The 21,387-nt window shown below is 26.6% G+C and overlaps 1 protein-coding gene across 1 annotated transcript in view; it reads left to right on the top strand.

Annotated features, from left to right (window-relative positions):
* Nucleotides 1–534: 534 nt before the first annotated feature.
* The window catches only part of Nha1 (Na[+]/H[+] hydrogen antiporter 1), a 218,291-nt gene continuing 197,438 nt past the window's right edge, over nucleotides 535–21,387 (top strand). Inside the window, exon 1 of the mRNA XM_075293713.1 lies at nucleotides 535–1,023. The gene's annotated coding sequence lies outside the window, so the exon portion shown is untranslated. The remainder of the gene's footprint in view (nucleotides 1,024–21,387) is intronic.

The raw sequence follows: 21,387 nt of genomic DNA on the forward strand, positions 1-21,387 counted from the left end.
AATTTTTTATAAAATTATTTTCATTTTATTGTTTTATATGTTTATAAAAATTGTTTGAATGTTTTTTCTTTTTTTTTTGGAAATTGTAATAAAACAAATCATTAGCGTTTTTTTACAATTTCGATAATACGATAATTATTTATTATTACACTTATGTCATCTAATCATATGATTCTTCCTCAATGTTGTAATTCCTTCTTATTCTCCTTTCGTAATAATAGAACTCCCTTGATTGCTGTTATTGTTGTAGTTGTTATTTGAGAATATTTACTAAACGAAGTCTCTGTCGTAGTCGACCAAACGAAGAATAACATCAGGTGAGGGCGAATGATGTTATTCTTTATGCGACAGGTTGTTCACGATCGATTGAGTGTAGTAGGGTTATTGTTGTTGTTAGTGTTGTTGTGAAGATCGTCAACGTAATGTACGTAAATCGCATAAATCGTTGTTGTTGTTTGTTGTTGCTTTTGTTTGTTTTGGTAGATCGTCAATTCAAAATAATCAGAGCCTATAAAGTGTAGTACAATTTTGACAAACAATTCAGTCTTCTGTTAGGCGGGGGACCCTTCAATTCGATCAAGTGCAAAAAACGAAAACAAAAAACAAATTAAACGAAAAAGTAATCCTACGATACAACGGGAATAAAAACTAGACAAAACAAATGTAAAAAAAATTGCATAGCATAGAAAATTTTGATGACTGTTAAATGAATTAAAAATAAGTGAAAAGAGTGAATTAAAAAATTACGGTAAAAAAAAGTAAAAGCGAAAACAAAACTATTGTTTGTAAACACAAAATCTACTAAAATAGACAAGTGGATAGTGAAGAATTATAAAACAAATTATTAAAAAAAAATAATTAAATACTATTTTAATTCTATCAAATAAAAAAAAAAACATAAATATTTATTTCGTATAAGCTACAAATAATTACTATTACAACAATAAAAATAATCCAACAATTTGTATTAAATAATAATCTGCTCACACATAGCCCCTGTCAACTTTACAATCAATCAAACAGGTATTAATAAAGTTTATGACAAGGGATTAAAGAAATTGATGAGATTTTTTTTTTAATATTTTAAGGAATTTGAATAATACAAAATGTTTTTATATAAAACAAGTAAGGAAAGTCTAAAGTCGGGCGGGGCCGACTATATTATACCCTTCACCACTTTGTAAGTCAACATTTTCGATACCGTATCAAATCCGCCCAATGTGTTGGATGCTATATGAATCCATGCACATATATTCTGTATATCTGAGCAGATCTGTACAGAGTTCTGCAATACTTAAAGATTTTACATTTAAGTCGGCCAATGCGCTGAGGTGGAACACAATGTTAGTAAAAAAAAGTAGGAAACATTAAAATATGAACCAATTTTGCGGCAACTTCGCAAAAGTGTATTTATGATTTATCGGTCGATAGATGTGTAATAGAGTAATAGGAAAATTTGAGTCATTTTGATAAGTTTCCGACTTGGCAGTGGCGATTTGATAAGGAAAATGTAGGTATTTCGGCCAGTTTTGCCTAATAGGAAAAACATATATATGGAAGCTATATCGAAATCTGAACCGATTGCAATCAAATTTCACATGCATAGTTACTGTGTTGAATCTACTCCCTGCGCAAAATTTCACGTAAATCGGATAACAACTTTGACCTCTGTGGTCATATGACGGAAAATCGGGCTAACGATATATATAGGAGCTATATTAAAATCTGAACCGATTTCAACCAAAATAAACACGCATATGCAGAACCTTAATTCTACTGCCTGTGCAAAGTTTCAAGTTCAATTCTACTCCCTCTGCAAAATTTCACGTAAATCAAAGTAGCACTTTTGCCTCTGTGGGCATATTATTTAGTCCAAATCGGGCGAATGATATATATGGGAGCTATATCTAAATCTGAACCGATTTCAACTAAATTTGGCACAATTCACGATACTATTGAACGTACTCGTTGTGCAAAATTTGAGGCAAATCAAGGCAAAACTCTCGCTTTTGGGGCCATATAAGTCCAAATCGGACGAAAGATATATATGGGAGCTATATCTAAATCGGAACCGATTTTAACCAAATTAAGCACACTTAACGATATTATTAAACGTACTTGTTGTGCAAAATTTGAAGCAAATCAGGGCAAAACTCTGCCTTTTGGGGCCATATAAGTCAAAATCGGTCGAAAGATATATATGGGAGCTATATCTAAATCTGAACCGATTTCAACTAAATTTGGCACAATTCACGATACTATTGAACGTACTCGTTGTGCAAAATTTGAAGCAAATCAAGGCAAAACTCTCGCTTTTGGGGCCATATAAGTCCAAATCGGACGAAAGATATATATGGGAGCTATATCTAAATCTGGACCGATTTAGCTGATATTTGGCAGTTTTTACGGGACTGACAAAACATTCAGATGTACGAAATTTGAAGAATTATGATCAAATCGGTGATAACTATATATGGCAGCTATATCTAAATCTGAACCGATTTTTTCCAAAATCAATAGCGATTGTCTTCTACCCGAAGAAAGACGTTATGTCAAATTTGACGACGATCGGACTTAAACTGCGACCTGTACTTTGTGCACAAAATTACATATACAGACAGACGGACGGACAGACAGACAGACGGACATCGCTAAATCGACTCAGAATTTAATTCTAAGTCGATCGGTATACTAAAAGATGGGTCTATGACAATTATTTCTTGGCGTTACATACAAATGCACAAACTTATTATACCCTGTACCACAGTAGTGGTGAAGGGTATAAAAATGTAATGAAAATAAGTCACAAAAAATTTAAATTTAAATAAGTTCGGTAGCCTTAACTTTATTGTATCAACACACAATAAGCATCACAGATTATTAATTTATTGAAGATATGAATTGAGCTTGTTCTTCTTCTTTTTCATAAAAAAACCAGAGTTTAGTACAACGCACGTCGTTGAAATATGTTATCAGTTTCTATTTTCATTTTATATAAGTAACAAAATTTAATGTAATAAATTTAGCAAGTTTTTTACTTTTAAAAAATGGCAAAATTTAAATTTTCAATATCAAAACAATAATTTTGGTGTGGTAGTCAGATGAGTACTAATCTCTAATTTCTAATACTAAGGACAAATAAAGTAAGGACAGATATAATAATAGAGACGGGGACTTTGCTATAATATATTTCCAACCCCAAAAAATAGTTGTGGATTAGGAAGGAAGCTTTTGGTAAATTTTAGGAAATGTTAACTAAACTGTATTAAAAACCAGGGCTGTGGAGCACGGTTGCCACAATTGGTGGAATTCTACCAAAAATAAAAAAAAATTGTTTGGTAGATTGGAATAATTTTTGATGTTTTCAAAATATTCCTCTCCAACTAAGAGCTACTTTACAAATTTTTATAGAAATTTTCTATAGAATAAAATTTTGACAAAAGTTTTCACAATAATAAAATTGTGACAACATTCTCTATAGAAATAAAATTTTGACAAAATTTTCTATAAAAAAAAATTGAAAAATTTTTCTATTGAAATAAAATTTTGACAAAATTTTTTATAGAAAAAAAAAACAATTTGACAAATTTTTCTATTGAAATAAAATTTTGACAAATTTTTCTATAGAAATTAATTTTGACAAAATTTTCTATAGAAATAAAATTTTGACAATAATTTCTATAGACATAAAATTTTGATAAAATTTTCTATAGAAATAAAATTTTGACAAATAATATTTAATAATAAATTTGTGACAAAATTTTATATAGAAATCAAATGTTGAGACAATTTTCCATAGAAATAAATTTATGACAAAATTTTATATAGAAATCAAATGTTGAGACAATTTTCCATAGAAATAAATTTATGACAAAATTTTATATAGAAATCAAATGTTGAAACAATTTTCTATAGAAATAAGATTTTTATAAAATGTTCTATAGAAATAAAATGTTGACAAAAATTTGTATCGAAATAAAATTTTGCCAAAATTTTCTATAAAAATAAAATGTGACATCATTTTCTATAGAATAAAAATATTGACAAAATGTTCTATAGAAATAAAATTTTGACAAAATTTTCTATAGGAATAAAATTTTGACAAAATTTTCTATAGAAATAAAATTGTGACAAAATTTTCTATATAAATAAAAATTTAACAAAATTTCCTATGGAAATAAAATTTTGACAACAATCTTTTTAGAAATAAAATTTTCATAGAATTTCCTATAGTAATAAAATTTTGACAAATTTTTCTATATAAATAAAATGTGAAAAAAATTCCTATGGAAAAAAAGTTTGACAAAATTATCTATAGAAATAAAATTTTGAAAAATTTTCTATAGAAATAAAGTTTTGTCAAAATTTTCTATATAAATAAAATTTTTACAAAATTTTCTTTAGAAATACATTTTTGACAACATTTTCTAACGAAATAAAATTTTGACAAAATTTTCTATAGAAATTAAATTTTGACAAAATTTTCTATATAAATAAAATGTGAAAAATTTGCCTATGGAAATAAAAGTTTCACAAAATTTTCGATCGAAATAAAATTTTGATAATTTTTTTATGGAAATAAAATTTTGAAAATTTTTTATAGAACTAAAATTTTTAAAATTTTTTTTAAAGAAAAACAATTGTGACAATTTTTTTTTTATAGAAATAAAATTTTGACAATTTTTTATAGAAATAAAATTTTGACAAAATTTTCTATATAAATAAAATGTGACAAAATTTGGAAAAAAATAAAATTTTGACAAAATTTTCTAAAGGGTGATTTGTTAAGAGCTTGATAACTTTTTTTTTTAAAAAAAACGCATAAAATTTGCAAAATCTCATCGGTTCTTTATTTGAAACGTTAGATTGGTCCATGACATTTACTTTTTGAAGATAATTTCATTTAAATGTTTACCGCGGCTGCGTCTTAGGTGGTCCATTCGGAAAGTCCAATTTTGGGCAACTTTTTCGAGCATTTCGGCCGGAATAGCCCGAATTTCTTCGGAAATGTTGTCTTCCAAAGCTGGAATAGTTGCTGGCTTATTTCTGTAGACTTTAGACTTGACGTAGCCCCACAAAAAATAGTCTAAAGGCGTCAAATCGCATGATCTTGGTGGCCAACTTACCGGTCCATTTCTTGAGATGAATTGTTCTCCGAAGTTTTCCCTCAAAATGGCCATAGAATCGCGAGCTGTGTGGCATGTAGCGCCATCTTGTTGAAACCACATGTCAACCAAGTTCAGTTCTTCCATTTTTGGCAACAAAAAGTTTGTTAGCATCGAACGATAGCGATCGCCATTCACCGTAACGTTGCGTCCAACAGCATCTTTGAAAAAATACGGTCCAATGATTCCACCAGCGTACAAACCACACCAAACAGTGCATTTTTCGGGATGCATGGGCAGTTCTTGAACGGCTTCTGGTTGCTCTTCACTCCAAATGCGGCAATTTTGCTTATTTACGTAGCCATTCAACCAGAAATGAGCCTCATCGCTGAACAAAATTTGTCGATAAAAAAGCGGATTTTCTACCAACTTTTCTAGGGCCCATTCACTGAAAATTCGACGTTGTGGCAGATCGTAAGTCTATTCATGATGAAATGTCAAAGCATACTGAGCATCTTTCTCTTTGACACCATGTCTGAAATCCCACGTGATCTGTCAAATACTAATGCATGAAAATCCTAACCTCAAAAGAATCACCCTTTATATAAATAAAATGTAACAAAATTTTCTATAGAAATAAAATATTGACAAAATTTACTATAGAAATAACATTTTGACCAAATTTTCTGCAGAAATAAAAATTTGACAAAATTTTCTATTGAAATAAAATTTTGACAAAATTTTCTATAGAAAATAAATTTTGACAAAATTTTCTATCTATCTTCTATATATATAAAATTCAATCTATGTTTGTTTATTTGTTTGTTTGTTTGTATGTTCCGAGTTGGCTCCGAAACGGCTGAACCGATTTACTTGAAACTTTCAGAGATCGTAGGGAGCGTTCATGTGGTGAAAATTGGGTACCTCATTTGTTGACACCTGGTCGCGGAGAGTGACCTCCCTTTTGTCGGACTTTTTTAAAATTGGACCAAAGTTGACCGATTTGCTTGAAATTTTCATTGAAGATTGGGGTTGGCATCTAGACAAAGATCCGCTACTTTTTATTTCGATATTTGGTGGCGGAGGGGGGCCTCCCCTTTGTTCGACTTTTTTTAAAGTACAGTGAAAAAACTAAAATTCTTTATATTATCTGAGATTTACAGAGAACATGTGGTGAGCTTATGGAATTAATATGGGGTACTCGATGATTTCATATGTGGATGGGGAGGGGGACCTCCCCCTTGTCCTACTTTTTGAAACTTGGAACAAAATTATGCGATTTGCTTGAAATTTTCATTGAATGTTGGGGTTGGCATCTAGACAAAAATCCGCTACATTATTTTTCGATATTTGGTCGGGGAGGGGGTCCACCCCTTTGCCCGATTTTTTTTTTTAAGTACAAACAAAACTAAACTTCCCCGACTGAAATTTTACGGAAAAAATGGGTTATGAAATTTATATCATGTTCCTAATTTTTAATAAAAATAAAAGGGCATAGGGAGACATCCGCTTCTCTTAAGTACATACAGAGAAACAATTAAACTATACCGAGTTACTTGAAATTTACAGAGGACTGGGGAGAGGTTACGATATTAATAGTTGATACCTGATTTTGTGATATTTGGACGGAGGAGAGGTCGCCCTTTTAGGCTTATAATTTGCTTGAAATTTTCTGGGACGTTTACAAAAGATACGCTACATCACCAAGGTGTGGAGAGGGTTCCCTTTTGTCCGTTTTTTTTTTCTTAAATTGAAAGTAGAGGGTTGTCCGTAAATGGGAACTCTGTACACAATTTTATGATTTTGGCACAGGCTTCTGCCAGACTTCTTTTTAGTAAAGAACTGAAATTTACATGAAATTGGCAGCCAACGTAGAGGGTGCATCATTTTCCAACATTTTAGCAAATGTTAATGTGGTACAATTTTTTCCTACTTTTGCTTTTTCCGATTTATTGGATGGGAAACAGTAATTCTTTGTATGTTATTATAATATAGTGCTTAATTTTCAGATATATTGAGGAGAAGGACAAAATTTTCTAGGGAAATGAAATTTTGACAAAATTTTCTATAGAAATAAAATTGTGACAAAATTTTCTATGGAAATAAAAGTTTGACAAAATTTTCTTTAGAAATAAAATTTTGACAAAATTTTCTATAGAACTGAAATTTTCGCAAAATTGTCTATATAAATAAAATGTTGACAAAATTTTCTATAGATCTGAAATTTTCGCAAAATTGTTTATATAAATAAAATGTGACAAAATTTTCTATATAACTAAAATGTGACAAAATTTTCTATAGAAAAAAAATTTTGACAAAATTTTCTATTGAAATAATATTTTGACAAAATTTTTTATTGAAATAATATTTTGACAAAATTTTCTATAGAAATAAAATTTTGACAAAATTTTCTATAGAAAGAAAATTTTGACAAAATTTTCTATATAAATAAAATTTTTACAAAATTTTCTTTAGAAATAAATTTTTGACAACATTTTCTATCTATTAATTTTTTATATAATTTCTATTGGAATAAAATTTTGACAAAATATTCTTTAGAAATAAAAGTTGGACAAAATTTTGTATAGAAAGACAATTTTGACAAAATTTACTATAGAAATAACATTTTGACAAAAATTTCTGTAAAAATAAAATTTTGACAAAATGTCCTATCGATACAGAAAATATTGACAAAATTTTATATAGAAATAAAATTTTGACAAAATTTTCTATAGAAATAAAATTTTGACAAAATTTTTTATAGAAATAAAATTTTGACAAAATTTTCTATACAAAAAAAAATTTGACAAAATTTTCTATGGAAATGAAATTTTGACAAAATTTTCTATTGAAATAAAATTGTGACAAAATTTTCTATGGATATAAAAGTTTGACAAAATTTTCTATAGAAATAAAATTTTGACATAATTTTCTGTAGAACTGAAATTTTCGCAAAATTGTCTATATAAATAAAATGTTGACAAAATTTTCTATAGATCTGAAATTTTCGCAAAATTGTTTATATAAATAAAATGTGACAAAATTTTCTATATAACTAAAATGTGACAAAATTTTCTATAGAAATAAAATTTTAAGACAATTTTCTATAGAAGTAAAATTTTGACACATAGATATAAAATCTTGATAAAATGTTCTATAGAAATAAAATTTTAATAAAATGTTCTACAGAAAGAAAACTTTGACAAAACTTTCTATAGAAATAAAATTTTTACAAAATTTTCTATAGAAATAAAATTTTGACAAAATTTACTATATAAATAAAATTTTGACAAAATTTTCTAACGAAATAAAATTTTCACAAAGTTTTTTATTGAAATAAAATTGTGATAAAATAAAATTTCTTGTTTGGAAGTTTTTTGGTAAAATGTTCTTAAAATTTCACAATAACCAAATTTTCACGAAAATTTTTCCAATTAATGTCTTAATTGAGTTTTCAAAAATATTCAATTAAAAATTTAATTAACTCAACAATTTTTTTCAATTGAAACAAAAATCAATCACAAAAATGAATAGTATTAATTAATTTTTTAATTGGATCTATTAATTTTTTATATCATTTTTTGTATAATGTACTATTATTTCTGTGATTGAAGACATTTCAATTAAAAAATTAATTGGATCAATTGTGTGAATCAGAATTTTTTTGTGTTTGGATCGAGTGGCAACCGTGCCACAGAGGCCAAAATTATACTCCGATTTACATGAAAAATTGCATAGTGAATATTATTAAAAGCTTTACCACACTGAAAAAAATATTGTCTTGAGGCCAAAGAGAGCTCAGAACACTCAGAGAAGGAATATGATCACCTCAAACATGTTTTAAGAGCAAAATGTGATTTTTGGGCGGTGACCATGTAACATGGTTTTCGCAATCATGTTATTTTCTCGGAAATCATGTACCTGATTGCGACAAGCAAGTTATATTTGACGAGAAAATAACATTTTAGTGACAAACATGTTACATGGTCACCACACAAAAATAACATTTTGCTCTTGAAACATGTTTGAGGTGACCATATTCCTTCTTTGCGTGAAGACGCATTTTTCTGATATATCCAAACTTTCAATAATGTCGTTTTGTCTTTATAATAACAAAATGAAAGAAATTTTTATTTGACTAAGGTCAACGTGGCTTTAATAATTCAGAAAAAATTTGGATAGTTAATGAAATTGTATTTAAATTTGTTGTAAATTGGCAGGTAGTAACACTAGGGTTGCCCAATTCCGCCCAAATAAAATACAACCCTCGTACAAACAAAAAATAAATCTTTAATTTAACATATAATGTTAAAAGGCTTTATTACCATGCCCAATATTAAAAATTATGGTACCCCTAAACAAATGTGTTATTTAAAATTTTTACAAATTTACTCTTAATTTTATGATGTACTAAATGGGTTAAAGAAAATGTCCATGGATTTTATTTACAAAACAAAGTCATTGAATTATTTAGACATATTATGTTAAAGAAACCTAAATTCATAAAAACTAATGAATGTATATAAAAAAACGCTAACTGTCAATAAAAGAATAAAACTTTAATTTAATAAATTATTTTAAATGACTTTATTACCATGCAAAACCAAAGCTCCGTAGGAGCTTGATATAAAACAAAACATGAACTACATTCTCATAAAGGGATGTTAATTTATTTAAACAGTTTCCACATTAAAAAAAAAATCAATAGTGTCTTCATATAATTTTTATTTTTTTTATGTTATGATATACTAAGTGAGATAAACAAATATCCATGGAATTTTTTTACAAAACAAAATTTGAGATATTTATTTATTTTTTATTTAGTTATATTATACTAAAGAAAAGAAATTTTAATCGAAAAAAAAAAACAATTTAATGAATATAAAATACGGTAATTGCGAATAACAAATAAATATTTAATAAAATAAATTATTGTAAATATAAAAAACATATATTTATTTGTTTGTTTTTTTTTTAATACAAATTGACCAAACAAATATATAAATATAAAAATTTAAAATAAATATAATATAAAAATATATAAAAATATAAAAATATAAAATAAATATAAAAAAATATTTTTTTTAATACAAATTGAAGAAATAAATCACTCTAACATGAAATACAATTTTATGGGAGGGTGTTAATTTATTTAAATTAAAATAAAAATTATGGTGCCCATAAACAAAAATGTGTTTTTGTGTTTTTCTATTCTTAAAAATTTATGATATACTAAATGAGCTAAAGAAAATGTCCATGGAATTTGCTTACAAATCAAAGTCACTGAATTATTAGACATAGTATATTAACGAAACTTAAATCCAAAAAACAAAAAAACTTTTTAATGGATACAAAATATGCTAATTATGAATACAAAATAACTTTTAAAATTAATAAATTTTTTGAAACAACTTTATTGCCATAATATTTTAGTTAAAAAAACCTTAACGAAATATATTTTCATGAAGGGGTTTTAATTTGTTCAACATTTTCCTCCATTAAAAAAATTATGGCATCCCAAATAAATAGTATTTTTACCTTTCACAAAAAAATAATTTTTAATTTTATATATACTAAAGGAGACAAAGAACCTTTCCATCTATCTGTTTTGTAAAACAAACTGAATTATTTAAATAAATTTTGTTAATGAAACCTAAATCCAAACAATAAAAAACAATAATTAATGGGTATAAAAAACGCTAAATAAAGATTTTAATAAATTATTTTAATAAAAAGTTAATAAATTATTTTAATTAAAATTTAATAAATTATTTGTTTTATTACCCTCCACCATAGGATGGGGGTATATTAACTTTGTCATTCCATTTGTAACACATCGAAATAGTGCTCTAAGACCCCATAAAGTATATATATTCTGGGACCTGGTGAAATTCTGAGTCGATCTAAGCATGTCCGTCCGTCCGTCTGTTGAAATCCCGCTAACTTCCCAACGAAAGAAGCTATCGACTTGAAACTTGGTACAAGTAGTTTTTATTGATGTAGGTCGGATGGTATTGCAAATGGGTTATATCGGAACACTTTTACGTATAGCCCCCATATAAACGGACCCCAGATTTTGATTGCGGAACCAGTGTTGCCAGTATTTTTCTGGCTCTTGTCGCCAAATTATGATGTTTTCGTCCCCAAACATCCCCAATTTAAACTTAAATTCCTCACAAAAATCCCCAATTCATTTTTGACAAGTTTTTTTTTTAAAGCAAAAGGCTTTTCTGTAGAAAATTAGTACAAATTTAAAAATTAAAATTTTGTCAAATCCAGCAAGCTTCAATAAGATTTCGAACCACAACACCAAGAGACGAGTGATCGTCTTCCCAATGCTGGAGATATGAAAAAGAGTGTTCGGACGCCTTGTATTTATGAAAGACAATTTACTTTTAAGTATTGAAGTAGTAAAATTGGGTGATAGACACGTTGCCTACGTTGGTACCAGAAATGATAGATTTTTTATTGTTTGCTAGATAGGTAGAATTTTGGATGTTTTGAAAGATTTAGTCTTCTGACAAAATTTTATATATAGAAATAAAATTTTGATAAAATGTTCTATATAGAAATAAAATTTTCACAATAATTTCTATATAGAAATAAAATTTTCACAAATGTTTTTATATAGAAAAAAATTGAGAATATTTTTTTATAGAAATAAATTTTGTTTTGTTGTTGTTGGCTTTGTTCTTTAAGCATTGTTGTTGTTTTTTATTGCAGCTTAAAGCCATACATTGACTAAACTACAAGTGTAGCTTAACCAACAGAGGAAAAGAATGTTTGTCAAATTTATTTGGGCAAAGCCCTATAGACTGCAAGATGGTTGGATGGACGCACGTTTCGGAAGTACCACATTCCTCATCAGCATCCTCTACTTACAGCAAAACTATCAACCAATTATCAGAATAAATTCAGGCAGTTTATTAAACCCAAAAAAACCACACTTGAACCCTCCAAAAAAAGGTTTTACATTGATAGCCAGCTTATGCCGAAATAAATTCGAAACAAACATATCCCTTTTCCTATGCCACTGTCAAATCATCGATTTGAATTCAGTTGAATTTTTGAAACAAAATTCTATAGAAATAAACTTTTGACAAAATTTTCTATAGAAATAAAATTTTGACAAAATTTTCTATAGAAATAAAATTTTGGCGAAATTGTCTATAGAAATAGAATTTTGACAAAATTTCCTATAGAAATAAAATTTTGTTAAAAAGATTAAACCTATTTCTCGACAAAATCCCTACAAAAATCTACAAATTTATGGAAATTCACCACCAAACCCCCAAGTCGCCAACTCAGAAATTTCGTCCCCATTCACGAAAAAATATCTCAAATTTGTGGAAAATCCCCAATACTGGCAACACTGTGCGGAGCCTCTAACAGAAGCATATTTCATCCGATCTGGCTAAAATTTAGTACGTGGTATTGGTATGTGGTTTCTAACAACCATGCAAAAATTGGTCCACATCGGTCCATAATTATATATAGCGGCCATATAAACCGATCCCCATGCAAAAATTGGTCGACATCGATCCATAATTATATATAGCCCCCATAAAAACCGATCCCCAGATTTGGCGGAGCCTCTTGAAGGAGCAAAATTCATCCGATCCGGTTGAAATTTGGTACACGGTGTTGGTATATTGATCCATGCAAATATCGATCCACATCGGTCCATAATTATATATAGCCCTTATATAAACCTATCCCCAGATTTGGCTTGCGGAGCCTCAAAGAGAAGCAAATTTCATCCGGTCCGGCTGAAATTTGGTACATGATGTTGGTATGTGGTCTCCAACAACCATGATAGAATTGGTCCATATCGCTCCATAATTAGATATAGCCCCCGTATAAACCGATTTGGCTTGCGGTGCCTCTAGGAGAAGCAAATTTCATCCGCTCTGGCTGAAATTTGGTACATGATGTTGGTATATGGTCTCTAACAATCATGCAAAAATTTGTTGACATCGGTCCATAATTATATATAGCCCCCATATAAATCGATCCCCAGATTTGGCTTGCGGAGTCTCTAGGAGAAGCAAATTTCATCCCATCCGGTTGTAATGTAGTACGTGGTGTTGGTATATGGTCTCTAACAACCATGCAAAAATTGGTCCACATCGCTTCATAATTATATATAGCTTCCATATAAACCGATCCCCAGATTTGACCTCCGGAGCCTCTTGTATGGCCGATAACAACCACACCGAAAAAAGTGAACTGTTTTATAAGAGGAATGAACTACCTCGCACGAAAACTGAACTAAATTTTACTCCACATTTTGAGATGTCCACACAGCGATGTTAAAACCAGGAAATTTTAATGCGCTGATGTACTCTTTAACTGAAGTTCACGAAATTATATCATCTCATAGAAGTAAAAATTAACTAAAAGTAAAGAAGAAAATCATTGGCTCCAAATCATGACCATTTTGACCATACAGTAGTTCATTCTTACTATTTTTGGGAATCGTACGAAAATCTTCTTTTCATTTAGTTCATATTGAACTTATGTGTACGGTCATTGAACTTTATACTCACGGTTAGTTCATAAAATTTTTGAGACATACTTAAAAAAAGTAAGATTTCATTAGGATGTGGAAAATTTCGATAATAATAATAAAATTTAACTACAAGCAAATAAATTTTTTTCAATAAAAATAAGTTAAATTTAGCCTTAGTTTAACAACGGAAATTTTTTTCTGTGCATGTCAAAATTGGTACGCATCGATCTATATTATATATAGCCCCCAAATAAACCGATTCCCAATCACAGAAAAATCACGATGGCCACTCGAGCTAAAAAAAAATCTACTACAATTTTATTGCCATTGAAAATTTTGTCAAAATTTTGTCAAAATTTTACTCCTATAGAAAATTTTGTCAAAATTTTATTTCTATAGAAAATTTTGTAAAAATTTTATTTCTATAGAATATTTTGTAAAAATTTTATTTCTATAGAAAATTTTGTAAAAATTTTATTTCTATAGAAAATTTTGTAAAAATTTTATTTCTATAGAAAATTTTGTAAAAATTTTATTTCTATAGAAAATTTTGTAAAAATTTTATTTCTATAGAAAATTTTGTCAACATTTTTTGAGTCTTTAGGACATTTTTTCAAAATATAATTTCTATAGAATCTTTTGTCAAAATTTTATTTTTATAGAAAATTTTGTCAAAATTTTATTTCTATTGAACATTTTGTCAAAACTTTATTTCTATAGAAAATTTTGTCAAAAATTTATTTCTATAGAAAATTTTGTAAAAATTTTATTTCTATAGAAAATTTTGTCAAAATTTTATTTCTATAGAAAATTTTGTCAAAATTTTATTTCTATAGAAAATTTTGTCAAAATTTTATTTCTATAGAAAATTTTGTCAAAATATTATTTCAATAGAAAATTTTGTCAAAATATTATTTCAATAGAAAATTTTGTCAACATTTTTTGTGTCTTTAGGACATTTTTTCAAAATATAATTTCTATAGAATCTTTTGTCAAAATTTTATTTTTATAGAAAATTTTGTCAAAATTTTATTTCTATTGAACATTTTGTCAAAACTTTATTTCTATAGAATATTTTGTCAAAATTTTATTTTTATAGAAAATTTTGTCAAAATTTTATTTCTATAGAACATTTTGTCAAAACTTTATTTCTATAGAAAATTTTGTCAAAATTTTATTTCTATAGAAAATTTTGTCAAAATTTTATTTCTATAGAAAATTTTGTCAAAATTTTATTTCTATAGAAAATTTTGTCAAAATTTTATTTCAATAGAAAATTTTGTCAAAATTTTATTTCTATAGAAAATTTTGTCAAAATTTTATTTCTATAGAAAATTTTGTCAAAATTTTATTTCTATAGAAAATTTTGTCAAAATATTATTTCAATAGAAAATTTTGTCAAAATATTATTTCAATAGAAAATTTTGTCAAAATTTTATTTCTATAGAAAATTTTGTTAAAATTTTATTTCTATAGAAACTTTTGTCAAAATTTTATTTCTATAGAAAATTTTGTCAAAATTATATTTCTATAGAAAATTTTGTCAAAATTCTATTTCTATAGAAAATTTTGTCAAAATTTTATTTCTATAGAAAATTTTGTCAAAATTTTATTTCTATAGAAAATTTTGTCAAAATTTTATTTCTATAGAAAATTTTGTCAAAATTTTATTTCTATAGAAAATTTTGTCAAAATTTTATTTCTATAGAAAATTTTGTCAAAATTTTATTTCTATAGAAAATTTTGTCAAAATTTTTTGAGTCTTTAGGACAATTTTTCAAAATATAATTTCTATAGAAAATTTTGTCAAAATTTTATTTCTATAGAAAAGTGTGGATGACCGTCTTTAGTAGAAATTTCTACGCAATCCATGGTGGAGGGTACATAAGATTCGGCCTGGCCGAACGTACGGCCGTATATACTGGTTATTTTATGATATGCTAACTGAGATGAATAAAAAAATCCATGGATTTTTTCCATAAAAAATCATTGAACTATTGAGACATATTATATTAAAGAAACTTAAATCAAAAAAAAAAAACGAATAATGGATATAAAATACGCTAAATGCGAAATAAATAAAAACAATAACTCTTTAATTTGAAAAATTATTTTAACCGACTTTATTACCATGCAATAAAGTTTGTAAAAAAAACACACACACAAAACTCCCTAAGCGATTGATACAAAAAAATAGTATGAAATATATTTTCATATGGAGGGTGTTAATTTATTAAAACATTTTCCTCCGTTCCGGATGTTCGACACATTCGTTTTGCATATACGCAATAGGGGTAAATTTAACACCTCATAGCCATTGGATTGGATATGAGACTAAAAGACAAAGTGTGGGTGAAACCATAATTTTTAATACCAGATACCCAGATTTAATAACATTTTGTAGTGTAAATGACTGCGACCATTTACATATTTATGTTCATTTTTATGGAATTTATGACGGCGGTGGCGTTGGCAATAAATAAAGTCCTTCATACTGTATGATTATAAAATTTATATTCTGAAATGCTTTAACCAGTACTTAATGTGAAGTTTCACTATTGTACTCCTTCTTACGCTCTCTCTCTCTCGCTCGCTTGCTCACATACTTACTCTCTCATATATGTGGAAATATATGGCTATTGATGGTTTATATGTTGTAATTAAGTCATATGGCCTAGGGGGTAATGAATCAAAAGTAGCCATATATTTGCGTTGTGTTTATTTACTTTTTGTTATGGTTAAAGGACAAAACGGAAAAAACGGAAAAAAGAATGTCGTATTTACAATCTCTGTATATGTACCATATAAACTTTAATATTTCCTTGTCATATAAGAAATATGTATATGAATATTTTGGTCGTGTGTGTGTGTTTGTGTGAGTATAAATACAACAGGGCTTTAGACCTATAATGCTGTGATCGTAGAGTCACAAACATTTCAAGATGTACGTGAGCATAAATTGCTTGTATTTAGCTTCATTAGCAGTGCTCTTTTAATGAGCTAACAGTACAGCACAATAAAAGGGTTAACATGCTACTGTAGGTGTCTACAAAATATACACTGAAATTACAGTAGGCCCAACAAAAAGAACAATTTTGTTTAATTTTAGAAAATTTAGATTATTTTTAGAAAAAATTTAATACTATTTATTAAAAACGCTGACATCACGTCGATATCACAAAAATCAGTAAATATTTTTTCGATAAATTCTAGAAAATTTTGTAAACATTAATTAATTTTCTCTTCAATTGTTAAAGAAAGTTTTGTAATTTGAAGCAAAAAATTGAAATTCAAAATTGTCAGAATATCTTGAGGGCAATACGAATTTCAAGATGGGTGCATTTGTAGTAAAATTTACAAATTTAAAGAAATAATGCAATATTTTGTGTAAACCTCACATTTAGTAAATTTTAATGCTTCCTTAGTATATAATTTTTCCCGTTTTTTACTTCATTTAACTAACGTAAGCAAAACGGAAACTTTCTCCATACATAATAATTCCATGAACTAAAATAAAGTTAAATTGTTTTTAGTGATTTTTTTAGTGTAAACAGGTCTAATTAAAGGGAAATCAAAGTTGTGTTACTTTTACGGTTGCCACAGTTGGAATTCTACCACAAATGGTAGAATTCCAAAATTTTCTATAAAAATATAATTTTGATAAAATCTTCTATAGAAAAAATTTTGAGAAAAAATTTCTATAGAAGTAACATTTTGGCGAAATTGTCTACAGAAATACAAATTTTGAAAATATTTTCTATAGAAATAAATTTTTGAGAAAATTTTCTAAAGAAATAAATTTTGACAAAATTTTCTAAAGAAATAAATTTAGACCAAATTTTCTATAGAAATAAAATTTTGACAAAAATTTTCTATCGAAGTAAAATTTTGGCAAAATTGTATATAGAAATAAAATTTTGAAAATATTTTCTATAGAAATAAAATTTTGAGAAAATTTTCTAAAGAAATAAATTTTGACAAAATTTTCTATAGAAATAAATTTAGACTAAATTTTCTATAGAAATACAATTTTGACAAATTTTTCTATAGAAGTAAAATTTTGGTGAAATTGTCTAAAGAAATAAAATTTTGAAAATATTTTCTATAGAAATAAAATTTTGAGAAAATTTTCTAAAGAAATAAAATTTGACAAAATTTTCTAAAGAAATAAATTTAGATCAAATTTTCTATAGAAAAAAAATTTGACAAAATTTTCTATAGAAATAAAATTTTGACAAAATTTTCTATAGAAATAAAATTTTGATAAAATTTTCTATAGAAATAAAATTTTGACAAAATTTTCTATAAAAATATAATTTAGACAACATTTTCTATATAAATAAAATTTTAACAAAATTTTCTATAGAAATAAAATTTTGACAAAATTTTCTATAGAAATAAAATTTTGACAAAAATTTCTATAGAATTAAAATCTTCATAAAATTTTCTATAGAAATAAAATTTTGACAAAATTTTCTATAAATATATAATTTAGACAACATTTTCTATAGAAATAAAATTTTAACAAAATTTTCTATAGAAATAAAATGTTGACAAAATTTTCTATAGAATTAAAACTTTCATAAAATTTTCTAGAGAAATAAAATTTTGATAAAACATTCTATAGAAATAGAATTTTGACAAAATTTTCAATAAAAATAAAATTTTACAAAAATTTTCTATAGAAATAAAATTTTGACAAAATTTTCTATAAAAATAAAATTTTGACACAATTTTCTATAGAAATAAATTAAGACCAAGTTTTCTATAGAAATTAAATTTTGACAAAATTTTGTATAGAAGTAAAACATTGGCGAAATTTTCTATAGAAATAAAATTTTGAGAAAATTTTTTAAAGAAATAAAAATTTGGCAAAATTTTCTATAGAAATAAAATTTTAACCAAATTTTCTATAGAAATAAAATTTTGACAAAATTTTCTATAGAATTAAAATTTTCATAAAATTTTCTATAGAAATAAATTTTTGATAAAATTTTCTATATAAATACAATTTTGACAAAATAAATAAAATTTCGGCAAAATTTTCTATAGAAATAAAATTTTGACATAATTTTCTATAGAAATAAAATTTTGACAAAATTTTCTGTTAAAATATAATTTAGACAAAATTTTCAATAGATATAAAATGTTGACAAAATTTTCAATAGAAATAAAATTTTGCAAAATTTTCTGTAGAAATAAAACTTTGACAAAATTTTCTATAGAAATAAAATTTTGACAAAATTTTCGATAGAAATAAAATTTTGACAAAATTTCTTATAAATATAAAATGTTGACAAAAATTTCTATAGAAATAAAATTTTGACAAAATTTTCTATAGAAATAAAATGTTGCCACAATTTTCTAAAGAAATAAATTCAGACCAAATTTTCTTTAGAAATAAAATTTTGACAAAATCTTCTAAAGAAATAAACTTTTGGCAAAATTTTCTATAGAAATAAAATTTTGATAAAATTTTCTACAGAAATAAAATTTTGACAAAATTTTCTGTCAAAATAAAGGGTGATTCTTTTGAGGTTAGGATTTTCATGCATTAGTATTTGACAGATCACGTGGGATTTCAGACATGGTGTCAAAGAGAAAGATGCTCAGTATGCTTTGACATTTCATCATGAATAGACTTACTAACGAGCAACGCTTGCAAATCATTGAATTTTATTACCAAAATCAGTGTTCGCTTCGAAATGTGTTTCGCGCTTTACGTCCGATTTATGGTCTACATAATCGACCAAGTGAGCAAACAATTAATGCGATTGTGACCAAGTTTCGCACTCAGTTTACTTTATTGGACATTAAACCAACCACACGAATGCGTACAGTGCGTACAGAAGAGAATATTGCGTCTGTTTCTGAGAGTGTTGCTGAAGACCGTGAAATGTCGATGAATGAAATGTCGCAGCAATTGGGTTTGTGTTATTCGACCACATGGAAGATTTTACGCAAAGATCTTGGTGTAAAACCGTATAAAATACAGCTCGTGCAAGAACTGAAGCCGAACGATCTGCCACAACGTCGAATTTTCAGTGAATGGGCCCTAGAAAAGTTGGCAGAAAATCCGCTTTTTTATCGACAAATTTTGTTCAGCGATGAGGCTCATTTCTGGTTGAATGGCTACGTAAATAAGCAAAATTGCCGCATTTGGAGTGAAGAGCAACCAGAAGCCGTTCAAGAACTGCCCATGCATCCCGAAAAATGCACTGTTTGGTGTGGTTTGTACGCTGGTGGAATCATTGGGCCGTATTTTTTCAAAGATGCTGTTGGACGCAACGTTACGGTGAATGGCGATCGCTATCGTTCGATGCTAACAAAAACTTTTTGTTGCCAGAAATGGAAGAACTGAACTTGGTTGACATGTGGTTTCAACAAGATGGCGCTACATGCCACACAGCTCGCGATTCTATGGCCATTTTGAGAGAAAACTTCGGAGAACAATTCATCTCAAGAAATGGACCGGTAAGTTGGCCACCAAGATCATGCGATTTGACGCCTTTAGACTATTTTTTGTGGGGCTACGTCAAGTCTAAAGTCTACAGAAATAAGCCAGCAACTATTCCAGCTTTGGAAGACAACATTTCCGAAGAAATTCGGGCTATTCCGGCCGAAATGCTCGAAAAAGTTGCCCAAAATTGGACTTTCCGAATGGACCACCTAAGACGCAGCCGCGGTCAACATTTAAATGAAATTATCTTCAAAAAGTAAATGTCATGGACCAATCTAACGTTTCAAATAAAGAACCGATGAGATTTTGCAAATTTTATGCGTTTTTTTTAAAAAAAAGTTATCAAGCTCTTAACAAATCACCCTTTATAATTTAGACAAAATTTTCTATAGATATAAAATGTTGACAAAATTTTCTTTAGAAATAAAATTTTGCAAAATTTTCTGTAGAAATAAAACTTTGACAAAATTTTCTATAGAAATAAAATTTTGACAAAATTTTCTATAGAAATAAAATTTTTACAAAATTTTCTATAGAAATAACCTTTTGGCAAAATTTTCTATAAAAATAAAATTTTGATAAAATTTTCTATAGAAATAAAATTTTGACAAAATTTTCTTTAAAAATATAATTTAGACAAAATTTCCTATAAATATAAAATGTTGACAAAAATTTCTATAGAAATAAAATATTAACAAAATTTTCTATAAAAATATAATTTAGACAAACTTTTCTATACAAATAAAATTTTGACAAAATTTCCTATAGAAGTAAAATTTTGGCGAAATTGTCTATAGAAATAAAATTCTTTAAATATTTTCTATAGAAATAAAATTTTGAGAAAATTTTCTAAAGAAATAAAATTTGACCAAATTTTCTAAAGAAATAAAATTTCGACAAAATTTTCTATAGAAATAAAATTTTGACAAAATTTTCTATAGAAATAAAATTTTGACAAAATTTTCTATAGAAATAAAATTTTAACAAAATTTTCTATAGAAATAAAATTTTGACAAAATATTCTATAGAAATAAACATTTGGCAAAATTTTCTATAAAAATAAAATTTTAATAAAATTCTCTATAGAAATAAAATTTTGACAAAATTTTCTATAAAAATATAATTTAGCAAAACTTAGACAAAATTTTCTATAGATATAAAATGATGACAAAATTGTCTATAGAAATAAAGTTTTGACAAAATTTTCTATGGAAATAAAATTTTGACAAAATTTTCTATAGAAATAATATGTTACACAATTTTCTATCGAAATAAAACTTTGACAAAATTTTCTATAGAAATAAAATTTT

Source organism: Haematobia irritans, chromosome 2 (genome assembly GCF_050003625.1).
Source record: "Haematobia irritans isolate KBUSLIRL chromosome 2, ASM5000362v1, whole genome shotgun sequence".
In the NCBI taxonomy this organism is placed as follows: domain Eukaryota; kingdom Metazoa; phylum Arthropoda; class Insecta; order Diptera; family Muscidae; genus Haematobia; species Haematobia irritans.